The 15754-nt window shown below is 41.9% G+C and overlaps 1 protein-coding gene across 1 annotated transcript in view; it reads left to right on the plus strand.

Annotated features, from left to right (window-relative positions):
* The first annotated feature begins 332 nt into the window (after positions 1 to 332).
* Positions 333 to 15754, plus strand: part of LOC144608061 (arginine-glutamic acid dipeptide repeats protein-like) — a 258178-nt gene continuing 242756 nt past the window's right edge. Inside the window, exon 1 of the mRNA XM_078425325.1 lies at positions 333 to 625. The gene's annotated coding sequence lies outside the window, so the exon portion shown is untranslated. The remainder of the gene's footprint in view (positions 626 to 15754) is intronic.

Raw genomic sequence — 15754 nt, forward strand, 5'->3', positions numbered from 1 at the left:
ACCCTTACAATTTCTCATTTCTATCCATACTGATTCAACATCTCCTGATTCTATGTCACCCCTTGGTTGTGGGGGGGGGTGGTGTGTGTGTGTGTGTGTGTGTGTGTGGTGGAGGGGGGGGGGGGGGGGGGGTTGTGTGTGTCCAGACCACCCTCTCCCACCCACCACAACATTGTTTGTGAACCCAGCGCGTTTAAATCAATTCAGTCCTCTTTCTCCTTGGCGCGGATTGGCGGGCGCGGGCGCGGGCGGCGGGCGGCGGGCTCGGGCCAATGAGCGCGGCGGTTGCTGCGGGGTGCGCGGTGTCCTGTGGTTACGCTGTTACCCGGGGCTGTGCTCTTCACTCTCTCTCTCTCACTCACTCACTCTCACAAACCTCCCCACATCCCCGCCACAAAAACCTCGACCCCCGCCCGCCCGCCCTCGCACAGCGCCGCGTTGTTGGCGGGCAGCCGCAGGAGAGCGACTCCAGAGGGAAGGGGCAGAGCAGGAGAGAGAGAGAGAGAGAGTGAGAGTGAGAGAGAGGGCGAGGGAGGATTCAGATGCCATCTCCACCAACTCTCCCCCTTCTCTTCCTTGTGAAACTGCAGACAGCCTCAGCATTCATGTGGTAGAGGGACGGAAGGTAAGCAAAGGGGCTGGGAGGTTGCATGTTGTGTGTGTGTGTGTGTGCGCGCTGCATGGCATGGGGGTCTGGGAGTGGTGCCCAACAACTCAACCTCCCTCTCCAACACTCCACAGATGTGTAAACAGTCTTACACACAAAGACACTCATGTACACACTCGGACACAAAATCACAACTCTCGCCCATTTGCACACAAAAACACAACTCACCCACGTACACACTCGGGACACAAAAACACAACTCGCCCATGTACACACAAAGGCACAAGTCACCCATGCACACACTCAGACACAACTCGTCCACATGCACACTCAGACACAAAGGCACAACCCATCCAAGGACACTTCCACATATGCACACTTGTATATATGTACACATCCTTGTTTATATACGTACAAGCATGCACACACTCATTCATGTGCATGCACACTCACATTTGTGCACCTTTGTTCATTGGCATGGTTACCTGGACAGGCATAGTGAGGCAGACAGGCAAATTATGCAAACATACAGTCTTGTGGACTAATGCAGACAAATGTATTTATAAGACGGACTAACACAAATCACGTAAAAGATTTGTCATGGGGACAAACAATCTTGCACACAATCACGCAGATAAAAATGGTCATACAGGAAAGTAGTAGTCAGTAACAAGGACACACACAATTCCATGTGTAAACAGTCATGTGGACAGATGCAATTGTGCACAAGCATGATCACATGGACAATCATGCACAGAATCACATGGACAGGCAATCGTGCACAAATATGATTGCATGTACAAACACAGTTGAGGACAAACACCACCATGTGCGTGTACAGGGCCACGTGAACCAACACGGTGCAGAAATGAACATAGATAAACGCAGGTATGCCAATAATCACATTCATGCAAATAAACTGTCACGCACAAACACAATAAACACAAACGCAGAAACACAGTCACACTCATCCACTTGCATGCATCCACATACGATCATTCACCTGTGCGCACACTTAATACAAACTCATTCACTCGGGAGCAAGTAAAATAACTATAATCAGGTGTGCTCTTGTTTTCTCACACAGACGCATTGACTCATACACAACTTACTCCTTTGCATAGGCACTCCTATTCACTCATTCATGCAGCACAGTTTGTCACAAACTCAGTTTCACTCTCTCTGTTATTAACTTGTGCACAAACTCGCACACTTATTGAAGCATTCACTTACACCAGTGAGTTCATTTGTGCACTTGGTTACACGCTCACTCTCATTCACACAAACCCACACGTCTTCACGCACACTCGTTCACCCACACTTTTATACACTCAGACTCATACTTGTTGATATGCACAAGCATACCTATTCTTTTGGATACACACGGGCATAGTCATCTGTTCGCTCGATGGGTATCAGTCCTTCGCTTAAATAAGCTCCGATGTACTGGTGTACAGTCACTCACTTCCACCCATTGCCTTGCACTAAACATGCGTGGTCACCCCTTTGAAGGCAGCATGTCCCGATTCTCATTCACACTTACTCAGAGAGGCACATGTGCGCATTCAACTCCACTCTTGTCCCACATGCTGATCCATCATCCCTCGTTGTCCATTTCACAGACTTTTGTGTTGATTGTGTTCTACTTTAATCCCTTTTAACATCCCCTTCTCCCTCCACCCTCATTCCCCAAATGTCCCTTTCCCCATTTTTGGAATGCTATGATTTATCTATCACTTAATTGGTGCCAGAATGTCACTTAAGGAGATTTTCTGTTTTCACTTGTTGTGGTTTCCCAATAATGGACTAATATTTATTACTTATATTGTGTTTCTTCTCCTGTCTGAGAAAATGTCTATTGATTTTGGTTCCCCCGCAACCTCTTATGCATTTAAGTTCTCAGAGGTGATGAATGCAGGCTTGCAAGCTTGGTAAAATGTGTGAGGATTAGCTCTGGTGTTACTTTGGTAGATTAGGCCTTAAATGGATTGTCTCACCCTCGTTACCTGACTGGAACAAAAAAAAAATGGAGCCTGGTGTTTGTTTTTATTTTAATATGGCAATGTGTGCATTGTTTATTTCTCTTAGTCCAAATAATGACTTTATAAAATAGAAAACAATCTTGTCCGACGCATGGACTGAGGCTGAAATCTTGAGAAATTAGCGAAGATTGTAATTTCTAGGTTCACTGAGAAGATTAAGAATGATAGTTTCTTTTTACCGCAATGGTTAGACAGCTTTTGTGTCTGTGTTTTTGGTTCTTTGTTACAGAAATTATTTTAATTAGATTTGGTTTACTATTGTGTGAAGGAAATTGTAACAATTAGGCTTTTGGACCGTATAATTTTGTGTATAGTTCATGGATTAAGATGTGCATGTGAATTGTGTTTTTCACTGTGGTTATTGAACACTTGGAATGTTGAATGTAAACATGTCTCTTTCTGAAGGTGGTTTAATTCTGGTATTGCATGTAAAATTGTATACATCAAAATAGCTTTGACCAGCTGTAGAGAAGTTGACATCTGGAACAGCAGATACAATAGATGAGGTTGGAGGTGCAGGTGAACCTCTGCCTCACCTGGAAAGACTGTTTGGGTCCTTGGATGGAGTCGAGAGGGGAGGTAAAGGGACAGGTGTTGCATCTCCTGTGGTTGCAGGGGAAAGTGCCTGGGGAGGGGGTGGTTTGGGTAGGAAGGGTTGAGTGGACCAGGGAGTTACCGAGGGAATGGTCAATTATATCCAAATATTGTATCCGCTATTCCAGATGTCAACTTCTCTACATCGGCGAGACCAAACGCAGGCTCTGCGATCGTTTCGCTTGACACCTTCGCTTAGTCCGCCTTAACCAACCTGGCTGAGGACTTCCACTCCCAGTCTGACCTTTATGTCATGGGCCTCCTCCAGTGTCATAGTGAGGCCCACCGCAAATTGGAGGAACAGCACCTCATATTTCGCTTGGGCAGCTTACAGCCTAGCGGTATGAACATTGACTTCTCTAACTTTAGATAGCTCCTCTTGTCCCTCCCTTCCCCTCCCCCTTCCCAGTTCTCCCACTGTCTTCCTGTCTCCACCTATATCCTTTCTTTGTCCCGAGCCCCCTGACATTAGTATGAAGAAGGGCCTCGACCCGAAACGTCACCCATTCCTTCACCAGAGATTCTGCCTGACCCGCTGAGTTACTCCAGCATTTTGTGTATAACTTCGTGCTGACCTTAGGTGCTGTCTGTATGGAGTTTGACCGTTCTCCCTCTGACTGTGTGGGCTTCCTCCAAGTGCTCCTGTTTCCTTCCATATCCCAAAGACGTGGGTTCTGTAGCTTAATTAGCCTCTTGGTAACTTGCCCTAATGAGTGAATGAGAAAGTGGGATAACTTCGAACGAGTGTGAATGGGTGATCAAGGATCGGTGTGGACTGGGTGGGCCGATGGGCGTTTCCCCATGGCTGCATCTCTAAACTAAATTGAAATCAAGTAAATAAAATTCAAGAAGTATGATAACATTGTACCATGTTTTTTTTTAACTTGAAATTTCTTCTTCAAATCAAAAGTGGAACAGTAAATTGTAGAACAGATGTAACTCCTACATATTGAATAAACAGGAATTCCAGCAGTGACAATGACAAAATGCTGTGACTAATGCTTTAAGAGCTGAGTCTAAAATTGAATGCTATCTATATGTAAACAGAGGCTTTGCATATCTCAAGATGTGTGCCACAATCGCTGTGAAACTGAGTGCTCATGTGTTGCCAGGATGTAATACAATCAAGGGGTTCAGCTTTCATACTCTGTGAGAGCGGGAGTTTGGTGGTTTGTGAACATCAACTGACTCAACCCACCCCCCCAAGATTGGGTTACACTCTGGAACTCACTCCAGCACAGCTGTTTTTGCAGTAGCTGTTTTTTTTGTACTTGCTGGTGGTTATAGTGCTGTTGAATCTATTGTCTACTGCTGCTTTTCTGATAGTTGCAGTGCAATGAGGGGCACAGCAGCTGTCATGCTGAAAGATCTCATGTATATATTTTATGACAGTGACCTGCAATAAAGGACAAATTCCCCCAAGGAGGCTCTATATTACTTAATAAATAGCCATTTGGTGGAGCGCATTTGAGGCGCTGTGTAGCCCTTAAGATTATTTTTTTCTTGGGCAGTTTTTTCCCTTCATTTCCTAAAAGTACCAAGTTGTTGCTTGCAATTCCGTCAGGTTAACTCCAGGCACATTTTTGTTTGTGCTTGGAACTTGATGCTGAATGTCAGGTACTTGAATTTGGGAGGCAGCACAGTTGACATCAACAATGACATACAGCTTGGGACTTTGGATTTAAATCAAAGCAAAATCTTCACTCAGTGTTCGTCGTTCAACATTTTCAGCTAATGCAGAACAGATCTAAGATTGAACTTCCGATCTTAAGCATGCATGCTAAACCATCTGAAAATATTTTCTTTTCTCTTTTCACTCTTCTCACTGCATCTCCCTCCCCACAAACTAAGTTTCCATAATGAGTTAAAGACACCATGAGCGCATGTTGCTTTTAAACATAACTGGCCTGTATTTATAAAATGATCAAAAACATACCAGCGAAACTCTCTGTGGTTTGAATGAGTTATTTGAACGTGGGAAGGTCACAGGCAATCACCACAGATTTCTTTTCTATGGGGAGATTCAGAGTGTGACTTCAACTGCAGTGAGCTGAAATTTAATTTTGTATGAAGAATGATTTGCATGCATTTCATTCATTTGTACAGGTACAGAGCTGTGGCGTAACCAACCTGTTTTTATAGATCCTTTAACTTCTCTCCATTCTTGGATAAAACAAAATACTGCCATCCCAAATTCTTGTGGGCACCACTAATAATTTAAAATTCAGTGTTTCCTATCCAGGTCTTTTTGCTTGAATTGAGGAAATATTTTACAGGAGCTTTACTGTGCTGAGGTGATGGGATGTAAAATATGGTTGTGATTGCAATTATTAGTGTTAAAAATGTTTCTGTAATTTGATGTCCTGAATAATATGAATATGATGTTGATACTCATAAGCTAAATGCAAAATAAAACCCACTAATACGCATTAACATTGTGCAATGCATTAATGGAGTTGCCCTTGTAAATTCTTGCTTGCGGAGGGCCGTAGACTTAATAGAGAAATGCAGTAACAGATATTTTGCTCATTACTGGACTTCGACCATGAAGAGACAGCTTAGCTGACTGGAGGGCTTGCAAAAAATATGTTACGTATTTATACAGTAAGGCAAGGAAATAGATAAGCTAAACTGAGAAGGGTCTGAAGAAAGGTCTCGACCCGAAAAGTCACCCATTCCTTCTCTCCAGAAATGCTGCCTGTCCTGCTGAGTTACTCCAGCTTTTTGTGTCTATCTTCAAACTAAACTGAGAAACTGAAATTAGACCAGTTTCAAAATCAAACTTTGGTTGTTATGTTGCTGGACTAAACCCACCATGGCTATTGTGTAATCAAACCTTTCTTGAGAAAATAATTATAAAAGCTGCTGAATTGTCAAATATAGTGTGTATAATTTATTCATTTCAGAAAGTGAACCATACCAGCATAAACTTGAGCTAATTTGAAACGATGCTGCCACTGCATGAATCATATTCGCCTAAACTAATGCCGAACCCTAACCTTAACCCCTGTGTCCAATTGGCTGCTGACTTGCAACCATATTTTGTCTGGCTTGCCTTTAATTTAAAAATACTGATCCGTTTGAAATCTCTTCATTGTCATGTCCCTACTCATCATTGTGCCTGCTCCATCCATAAAATTCTACCCCCAATTCTATTACTCCAATTAATAATGTTACCCTAACTTTCAATGCTTGATTGATGATGGCCCTGCTGTCTACTGTCAAGGTCCCAAGCTCGTGGAATTCTCCTTTATTAGGATGCTCTTTACAACTTACCCTGATCAACATTGTGGTTCCCGTCCTAAAACAATTATGATTAATCTTATGCGGCACAGTGGTGCAGCACTGTGTAGAGTTGCTGTCTTCCTGCGCCAGACACCCGGGTTCAATCATGACTGCGGGTGCTCTCTGTACGGAGTTTGTACGTTCTCCCTATGACTGCAAGGGTTTTCTTCGGGCGCTACGGTTTCCTCCCACATTCCGAAGACATGCCGGTTTGTAGGTTAATTCACTTCTGTAAATTGTCCCTAACGTGTAAGATAGTTGTGATCGTGGTCGGCACGGACCCAGTGGGCCAAAGGGCCTGTTTCCAACGCTGTATCTCGAAACAAATTAAACTTAATTAGTCACAAGTTGTTGTGAATTGGCTTTTTTTGATATTTAGCTTGAATTCATAGCCCAGTCAACCTCACCTGCTGCCAAGTCCACTTACTTGGACACCCATCATTTATCAAGTTGAGACAAAGAAATAGAATTTACAGTGGCAATGTAAGTTGAGGGATTTTTACACCCGCTGCATTCTACTAATAATGTCATTATTGACGACACTGATGTGTTTAACATCTGCATTTTGATAGCTTTAAAAAAAAAAATCATGGTGCATCAATTACTCCAAGGTGGCTGAGGTTGTTACAGACACCACTGACATTGAAATGAATCAAGAAAAATGTAACGTCATAACGCAAACATCGGCCTGATCCCATGAAGTGGAACGTTGCTTACTTTAATTCCGATTTTCCACTTTGTGAAGTTAGTATAGATTCCGTGTACTGTGATGGTTTTCAGGGTGACTGCTCCCATAACAGTGAGATTGCCTTATGTTTTGAGGTAAATGGAGGAAAGCAATTTTTCTGTGTGGTGCCGTTTATAGACACTTCTCATTGTGAATGATGTGTAACCTTTAATATAAAATCACACAATTTTAGTGTTGCATAGATCCTTTAAATGTGGAAGTCTGGCTTCATATTAAATATATGTGGAGTTTTCCTTTAAAATGGTAATCTGCCCTTCTTCCTGTTTAACTAGTTATCATCTCAAAAATGATTAAAGGCTTCCAGTATTTATTTTTGTAAGCAATTTTTGAATTACACCTTTTCACAAATAAGAGCAAGGTATTTGAACAGTTTTTACTGTTTTTTTTTTCATCCATGAGGTATTACAGACTAATAAATGTTTAGTTCCTGGAAATAGTAGTTAATACATCCCAAGTTATTTTCTTTGTCTTGTCTACATGTCTGAGCCATTTTGCAATTTGTGGATCTGCAAGTCTAAAACCAGTGAGCAACTGCACGCACCTTATGAATTGGTCCCTGGCCATCTGTTGTTTTATGAAAAATACAGCTTGTGTTTTAGGTTTTGCATGAATGTGTAGGAAGGGTTTGACATTCCTATTGTTTGTGCTCAAATGCAAATAATCTTTAGATTGCTAAATCTAGAGGTACTTGGCCAGAGGCACGTAGGAAGAAAAGTATAATTCCAGCTGCCAAATTATATTTCTTTAATGCGCTGGTTAAATCTGCACAGAAAACACCCCACCAAAAAAAAACATCTCGCCACATTGTCAGCACAAGTTAACAGCTTGTAATCAAGTATAGTACCCAAATGTGTTTTTGCATGCAAATGTTCGAGCATTTAAAGCTGAGCTTTTAAAAGTAGGCAACCTGCGTTGCATGGAAAGATTTTAAGTGATTATGTACAAGTAGTATTTTTGGTGTTTATACCCTGCTTTCTGACCTTTTTTTAATGTGATAGACTTCCTTGAACCATGCACATCTTAGATACATGATAAGGTATCTATTGTAAACAAATCCATCCAGTGCATATAATCTACTTGTAAAAATGGTCTATGTCAACATTGTGTTTATTTACCGAGGATCATTTATTGATACTGCTTTGTACATTGCACTTTTTCTTAAAGATATGGGATTTGAACTATTGCCAGTAGAGGCTGTGTGCATTCATCTTTATGCGTAGAGACAGCACAAGTTTAGCACTGAACAGTTGGTGGTATGGCTTTGTTTGTTGAATTGTTTTTTTTTATAAGGTAAATGGTTTTGTGAATGTAAAAAGAAAAGAAGAACAGTTTCCTGTTGGCAATGAACTGCTACCAAATCCCCAAATGCCAAAATATTATTCACCTGAATTTTATCGGGAAAACGTCAGTCTCTCCAATCCCCACCACCCCCGAGGTAACTTCATTACTGTCCCGTTTAATCACCAGCTGGTTAAATGGGACAATAAAGAGCGTTAGCTCGGGGAAGGGGCCACTGAAAGTGCAATACATGGAAGTCCTGAATTGTGGTCAATTATCCTGGCTGTTTTTCTGTCAGCAGTCCACTCGACAGTTCGTGCAACCTAGGGTAGAAACCCAATGTTGTGCCATATTTTTCACTATGCTGGGAATCCATCTAAATAATTGGCTCGAGATTAGATCAGGCACAGACAGTGCTTCCCCATCCTTTTCAATGAAAGGGGGCTGCCACAAGGGTTTTAACTAGTTCGTTTGATGTTTTGTTAAAGAATAAACAATTTTGAGATTATTCAATTCAATATTTTATAAATAAAATTAATACTTTAATATTTTTTAATGATTATGCAATTGACAATCAGTGTTATGGCAGTCTTCACTGTTAGTTAAGTCAGAAGAGTGGCTTAACTGGTTGTCAGCGGTTTCCTGCTTTCAAATGGATGTAGCTGGTTTTGTCCTAGTCACCCTCCACGTAATCCCATTATGTCGAGGGAGCCCATGTCAACATACAGGGCCTCTCTGTTGAGATTTATCAGGCGGGCTGTGGACTCCACTGGGCAAGTCTGAACAGTGGAGGTTAGTGCTGAGTTTCGGGATTGTGCTGCTTACCTCAGATTCTGGGCTTTGTTTGTTGGTGCATCTATAGCTTTGAAAATATCCCCTCCAGTTTTTTATTCCCTCTTAAAGTGACGGGGTAATGCTTTGTTTTTGGGGAAAAGTCTCATCCCAGATATTAATATGCATTATCATTTTTTTCCATTCACAGGGTAGTTCATTTTTGTTGGAGGCTGTTTTGGCAGTGGTGGGCTTTAAAGCTGAATCTTTGCACATGGTTAGCACGCAACCAAAGCTTTTCACTGTACTTCGGTACATGTGGCAATAAACTAAACTCATAAATATGCTAGAATCTGATTTAACTTTTTGTTGGTCATCAGGGCTTATTAGAGTTGGCATATCAATACACAAGCAAAGAAAAGCCAATTCAGCATGGATTGATGATCGATCATGGTTTCTTTCGATATTGTGTCTGTGTTCTGCCTTACTAATATATTAAAGACTAACAAAACTAAACTTTGTAAAAAGATGAAAAATTATAATTGAAATTATATAAAAGTTAATATCACAGCTGGTACAGGGATGTGAGGCAAGGTAGACTGTCGACAGCCATTTTGCAGTCCTGTGTAAGTCCTTTCCCATGGTGAACTGGAACTCAGGATAAATCAGTCCCTTTAAGGGGGCAAAAAACTGGAGGGAGTAAATTGATTAAAAGATACAGCATGGAAACAAACTGAAGTTTACTGAGTCCACGCTGACGATCGATCACCCGTTCACGCTAGTTCTATTTCAGTCTGAAGAAGGGTCTTTATCCGAAACATTACCTATCCATTTCCTTCAGAGATGCTGCCTGTCCCGCTGAGTTACTCCAGCATTTTGTGTCTACCTTTGATTTAAACCAGCATCTGCAGTTCTTTCCTGCACATTTTGTGCCTATCTTTGGTATAAACCAGCTTATTTTGGTTCCTTTTTATTCCACACTAGTTCTATCTTATTCCACTATATCATCCACTCCCTACACACTCGGGGCAATTTACAAAGGCCAATTAACCTACAGGCCTGCACTTCTTTGGGATATGGGAGGAAACCGGAGCACCTGGAGGAAACCACAGGGAGAACACAGAGACAGCACCTGAGGTCAGAATCGAACCCATGTCTCTGGCGCTGTGAGACAGCAGCTCTGCCAACTGCTCCACTGTGCCGTTCTTTTAAAATCTTTTAAAATAACCATGTACTCTAGCTTGCAATATTCAGAACCTGTGAACCATCGACATATTATGATTCCCTCAGATTTTCCCAATGATGACAAAATGTGAGGTGTTAATAACGAAAGCAAAGGCAGATGGATTTGAATGATTGCATACCAAATCTATGTGAATAATGGTGCTGTGATTCTCCAGTGATTGGAGTGTCTCTCACCTGGACTCACAAGGTTGTAAAATCTGTTATGAACATCAGATATCATACCGTGCAAATAACTCTGATTTTGAGATTCCTTGCACAATACTCAATCAATTGCAATTGTTAAATAAAAGTGATGCTTGAAAGGACACTGAAGAAAAAATAATGTTTAAATATCTTTCCAGTTTTCATCTCATCCAAATTTTCTTAATTTGGCGGGGGGGGCAATGCCAACGCTACTATATTGACATGGCTTTGGTGGAGAAAAGTCCTATCCTCACCAGTGTATATTTGAACTGATTTAGCAGGAGTTCTCTGATCACCTAAGTTATACTTTTACTACTCTGTCTCATTTGCTTCTTATCACCTGGATTAAAAATGTACAGAATTGCGATAACTCTTAATTTTTATACTATGGAGGCACAAGGAATTGCAGATGCTGGTTTACAAAAAAAACCACTAAGTACTAGAGTAAATGGGTGGCACAGTGGTAGAGTTACTATCTTACAGCACCTGAGATCTGGGCTCGATCCTGACTACGGGCCCTTGCCTGCATGGAGTATGTACATTCTCCCTGTGACCACGTGGGTTTTCTCTGGGTGCTCCGGTTTCCTTCTACACTCCAAAGACGAACAGGGTTGCCAGTAAAATGGCTTTGGTAAAGTTGAAAATTGTCCCTAGTCTGTTGGATGGTGCTCGTGTGCGGAGTGATCGCTGTCGACGCGGACTCGGTGGGCCAAAGGGCCTGTTTCCACGCTGTATCTCTAAAGTCTAAATCAGCGGGCAGGCAGCATCTTTGGAGGACATGGCGAGGTGATGTTTCAGGTTGGGACCCTTCTTCAGACTATTTATATTATGTTCTCTTTACTGTATACACTCCTATCTATCAGTTTTGTGTATTGTTGAGTGCCAGACCAGGTTTATAGGGCTGAATTGCATATTCTTGTCCCCATTTTATATTTTCATATTCTGACTGCCAACACTGGCTGCACAGCATTTGGGCAATTGTGGCTTGGAAGTGTTTTCGTTCTCCAGGCTGTTGGCAAATGTGTCTTATGTAGCCAATGGTAAAATGTTTTGTAAACCTGTTGGGGTTTTTAAGGCAAATTAAACATTGCATTTGATCAAAAAATAAACTGCTGGAGTTGAATTTCATGTCTAGTTTGATGTTTCTCATGGCTGCTTGAAACCTCGTCAAATTGTGGTATAGGAAGCATTGTAGTTTAAGAATGCCATTTCACAGTGGCAGCAAATGTACATTCAGCAGACCACATGATTAGGAAAGCTAGTTAATTTCCCACCTGCAGATTGGTTTAGTACCAATCCATCTTTATATCTACCCTTTAGCTTAGTTGTTGAGGTTTCCCACGGAACAATAAAGTATTTTACCTGACCCAAATGTTAAATTTAAAAAGATCTATGAGCAGTATTTAAAGATTTTGTCTTTTTAAATGACTTTTTCTGACATTTTCTCTAGTTAAATTTGCTGTACATTTTACTACAGTATATATTTGGATTTCATCCTATAATTTGATTCCCTGTGTTGACGGCAGATGCCAGCTATACGGTCCCTACAATTCCTTGGCATCTAGCCCTAAACGTGGCTACCTTTGTGCTTTTTTTCTCCAAATAGACCTTTCTGGGATTATGAAGGAAAATAACTGCAAATGCTGGTACAAATCAAAGGTATCACAAAATGCTGGAGTAACTCAGCAGGTCAGGCAGCATCTCTAGAGAGAAGGAATGTGTGACGCTTCGGGTCGAGACCCTTCCTCAGTCTGAGGAAGGGTCTCGACCCGAAGCGTCACACATTCCTTCGTTCCGGAGATGCTGCCTGACCTGCTGAGTTACTCCAGCATTTTGTGATATTTTCTGGGATTATGACTTCAGTTGTTGTAAATCCATCTGAATGTGGTGAACTTATAGGATATTATCTGCAATCCTGAATTCTGCCTAGTTTCACCCCTTCTCACCCAAACTCCCCAGGTACTTGCCCCAGCAACAACTGGAGATGTAACACCTGTCCCTATTCCTCCTCCCTTCATCTAGGGATCCCAGTAGTTCTTCCAGATGAGACAGAGGTTTATATGCACCTCCTCTAACCTCATCTACAGCATCCGCTGTTCCCAATGTGGCCTCTTGTATATCAGCAAGACCAAGCGCAGACTCAGTGGCCATTTTGATGAACAAATGTGGTCGGCCTACTGGATCTCCTTATTGCTAACTATTTTAACTGCCCATCCCATTCCCATACCGACCTTTCTTTCTTGGGCCTCCTCCATTCCTAGAATGAGGCTATGTTCAAACTGGAGGAAGAGCACCTCGTATGGTAACTTCCAACCTAACGGTATGAACATTAAATGTTCCAATTTTAAGTAACTAACCCACAACAGCTTCTTTCCACTTTCTCCCCCAAGAAACCCTTCCCCTGAAACCTGGCTGACCTGACATTGGTTCCCTCTACCCCCCCCCCCCCCCCCATTCCATTTGTACCGTTTACAAAGGATGCACAATTCACAATTTTTATATCCTTGAGCTCACTTCTGTCTTCTTATCCCTGGACTTGTCCAACAATCTGCCTATCAAATAACCCCGTCGCCTGAGTTCACTTATGACTGGCCATGTTCTGTCCTGCCCCTTCTCTATCTTAGCTTTCTTTGTGTCCTTGTACATTTGGGGTCAGTCTCGGGAAGGGTCTTGACCTGAAACGTCGCCTGTCTATTACCTTCCCAGATTCCTCCCGACCTGTTGAATTCCTCCAGCACTTTTTGTTATTGGAGATGGTGTGTCCTTGCTGCCATTTTCTGGTTTACTCTGTTCTTAATTAAAACCCCACAAGGTTCTCAGTGCCTATCACTCCGTTTCCATTTTGAGATACAATTGTGGGGTTCCTATGCATGGATGAGAATGATAGACATTTCAAGGGTGCTTTGAGAATATCCTTTAAGTAGGTTTCTCTGTTCTCTTGGTAATGCCTAGTTATGTACGAGTCTGGAGTAGAGTTTAGAAACAAGCCAGCACAGTGGCGCAACGGTATAGTTGCTGCTTTACCGTGTCCAGACCTGAGTTCGATCCTGACTACAGACAGTGGAGGATAAAGGGGAGGGTGGGGGGGGGCAACATCTTCCATTGCCAGAGTGAGGCCATACGAGGAACAGCTTCTCATATTCCGCTTGGGTAGCTTTCAGCCCAATGACATGAACATTTAATTCTCCAATTTCAAGTAACCTTGAACAACCCCTCTTCCCTTTCTCCCCATCCCTCCCTTTCTTTCCTTCCAGTCTCTTCTCTTCTTATGTGCCCCGTCTGAACTCGCACCTTTTCCTCCTTTCTCCCTCCACTCACATTCCTTCCTCTGGTTTCACAATTTGCAACTCTTCCGTTTGTCTCACTGTTTCTATTTTAATCTCTGGCCTTTGTTCCAACCATCCACCTATTAAAAAAAAAACCCTCGCCTGTGTTCACCTATTACCTGCCATGCTTTGTCCTGCCTCTTCTCTCTTCCCAGCTTTCATCGCCACTTCCCCGTAATCGGTCCATGTTGTCCAGAGATGCTGCCAAACCCGATATGGGAAAATGGTGCGTTTTTTCCAAGAGCCCTCTTTTGCAGATGTTTAGTACAAGCACTGGACTCTCGCATGTTTCAGTGAAAGAGTCAATGATGACTTTGTACTTGGCCTCCAAAAGTGCATAAATGCAAACGCTATCTGCATATTGCATCTCGATATGAGGTTGGAGCGACCTTGGCTTTGACGAGAAGGTGATGAATGTTTTGAAAGTTCCATGTTTGCTTCATTACAGCGATTAGTATGGTCCTGTACCTTCTTTCACTGGAGACCGCTAGATAGTGTGAGGTTGTTTTGTTATAATTAGAAGAAATTGAGTATTATTTTAAATCAAATGTCACCTGGCTAGTGCAGATTGGTGATAGTGCAAGATGATTCCTGGTTCAATATTTTTCAGTGGCTTATTCGTTCAGACAGCTTTGCTCTTCATCTTTTTTTTTCATGCTTGCGTTTTGATTTTGTGATTCAAATAAGGTTTGAGGCAAAAATCAAAGGGTAACAATCCTAGACTTTACATTTGATCCAAATACTTTACGGCATTATAGTAAAGCCAACGTCTTTCAAAACCTGTAAGACCAGAAGGAGACTCGAATCAATTCTTCAGCAGACGTCAGTGCATGTTCGAATGATGCTTAGGTAGGAGTAATATCAATGAGGGTTGTGCTGACTCACCTGTAACTATGCCTTTGGAATTGATTGTTTTGATGCATGGGAAATCCTAAACACACACTAGGATGATACCAACATTCCTTCAAAGGGAGGATTACCGGAAATTGGGTGTATATCTTGTTTGGGCTGTCCTATGAACCCTCAATGCTTTTTACTTAACTAGACTAACTGAAATACAAAGAGCAAACCAGAAGCCAGATTGGAATGCTACCTACAGCTTCCAATAGACTTCAATGGGTTCAATGTAACAATTCCTGTTATCAGGATTCTGATGTAATGTAACCACTACAAGGGAAGTGGACGATGTATGAAGTAGTATGAATGTAAAATCCTGAATCGAAAACAAAGTGAGGATGAAAAAGACGTTAAAGGAAAAGTTTGCAAAGAATCTCCCAACAATTAAAAACAAAACTATTGGAATGAGCCTCTTGTAAATACAGTGTCTGAGCAAATTAATTAGTAATAATGTGGTTATAGTAATTTATATTTAAAATTCCCTTGTTCTTGAATGACAGAAGTAGCTTTTGTCTTTAAAAATAAAACACAATGTGCTGGAGGAACTCAGCGGGTCAGGCAGCATCTGTGGAGGGAATGGACAGATGACGTATTTAGCTATTCACTCCTGGGATCATTCTCGTAGACTCCCTCTGGACCCTCTCCAACACCAGCACGTCCCTCCTCGGGTATTGTCCAAAACTGCTCACAATACTCCAAATTTTCACAATAATCCAAATGTAGTCTGACCAGTGCCTTATAAAGCCTCAGCCTTATAACGACGCATCTCCAGTCTGAA

Source organism: Rhinoraja longicauda, chromosome 30, assembly GCF_053455715.1.
Source record: "Rhinoraja longicauda isolate Sanriku21f chromosome 30, sRhiLon1.1, whole genome shotgun sequence".
NCBI lineage: Eukaryota > Metazoa > Chordata > Chondrichthyes > Rajiformes > Arhynchobatidae > Rhinoraja > Rhinoraja longicauda.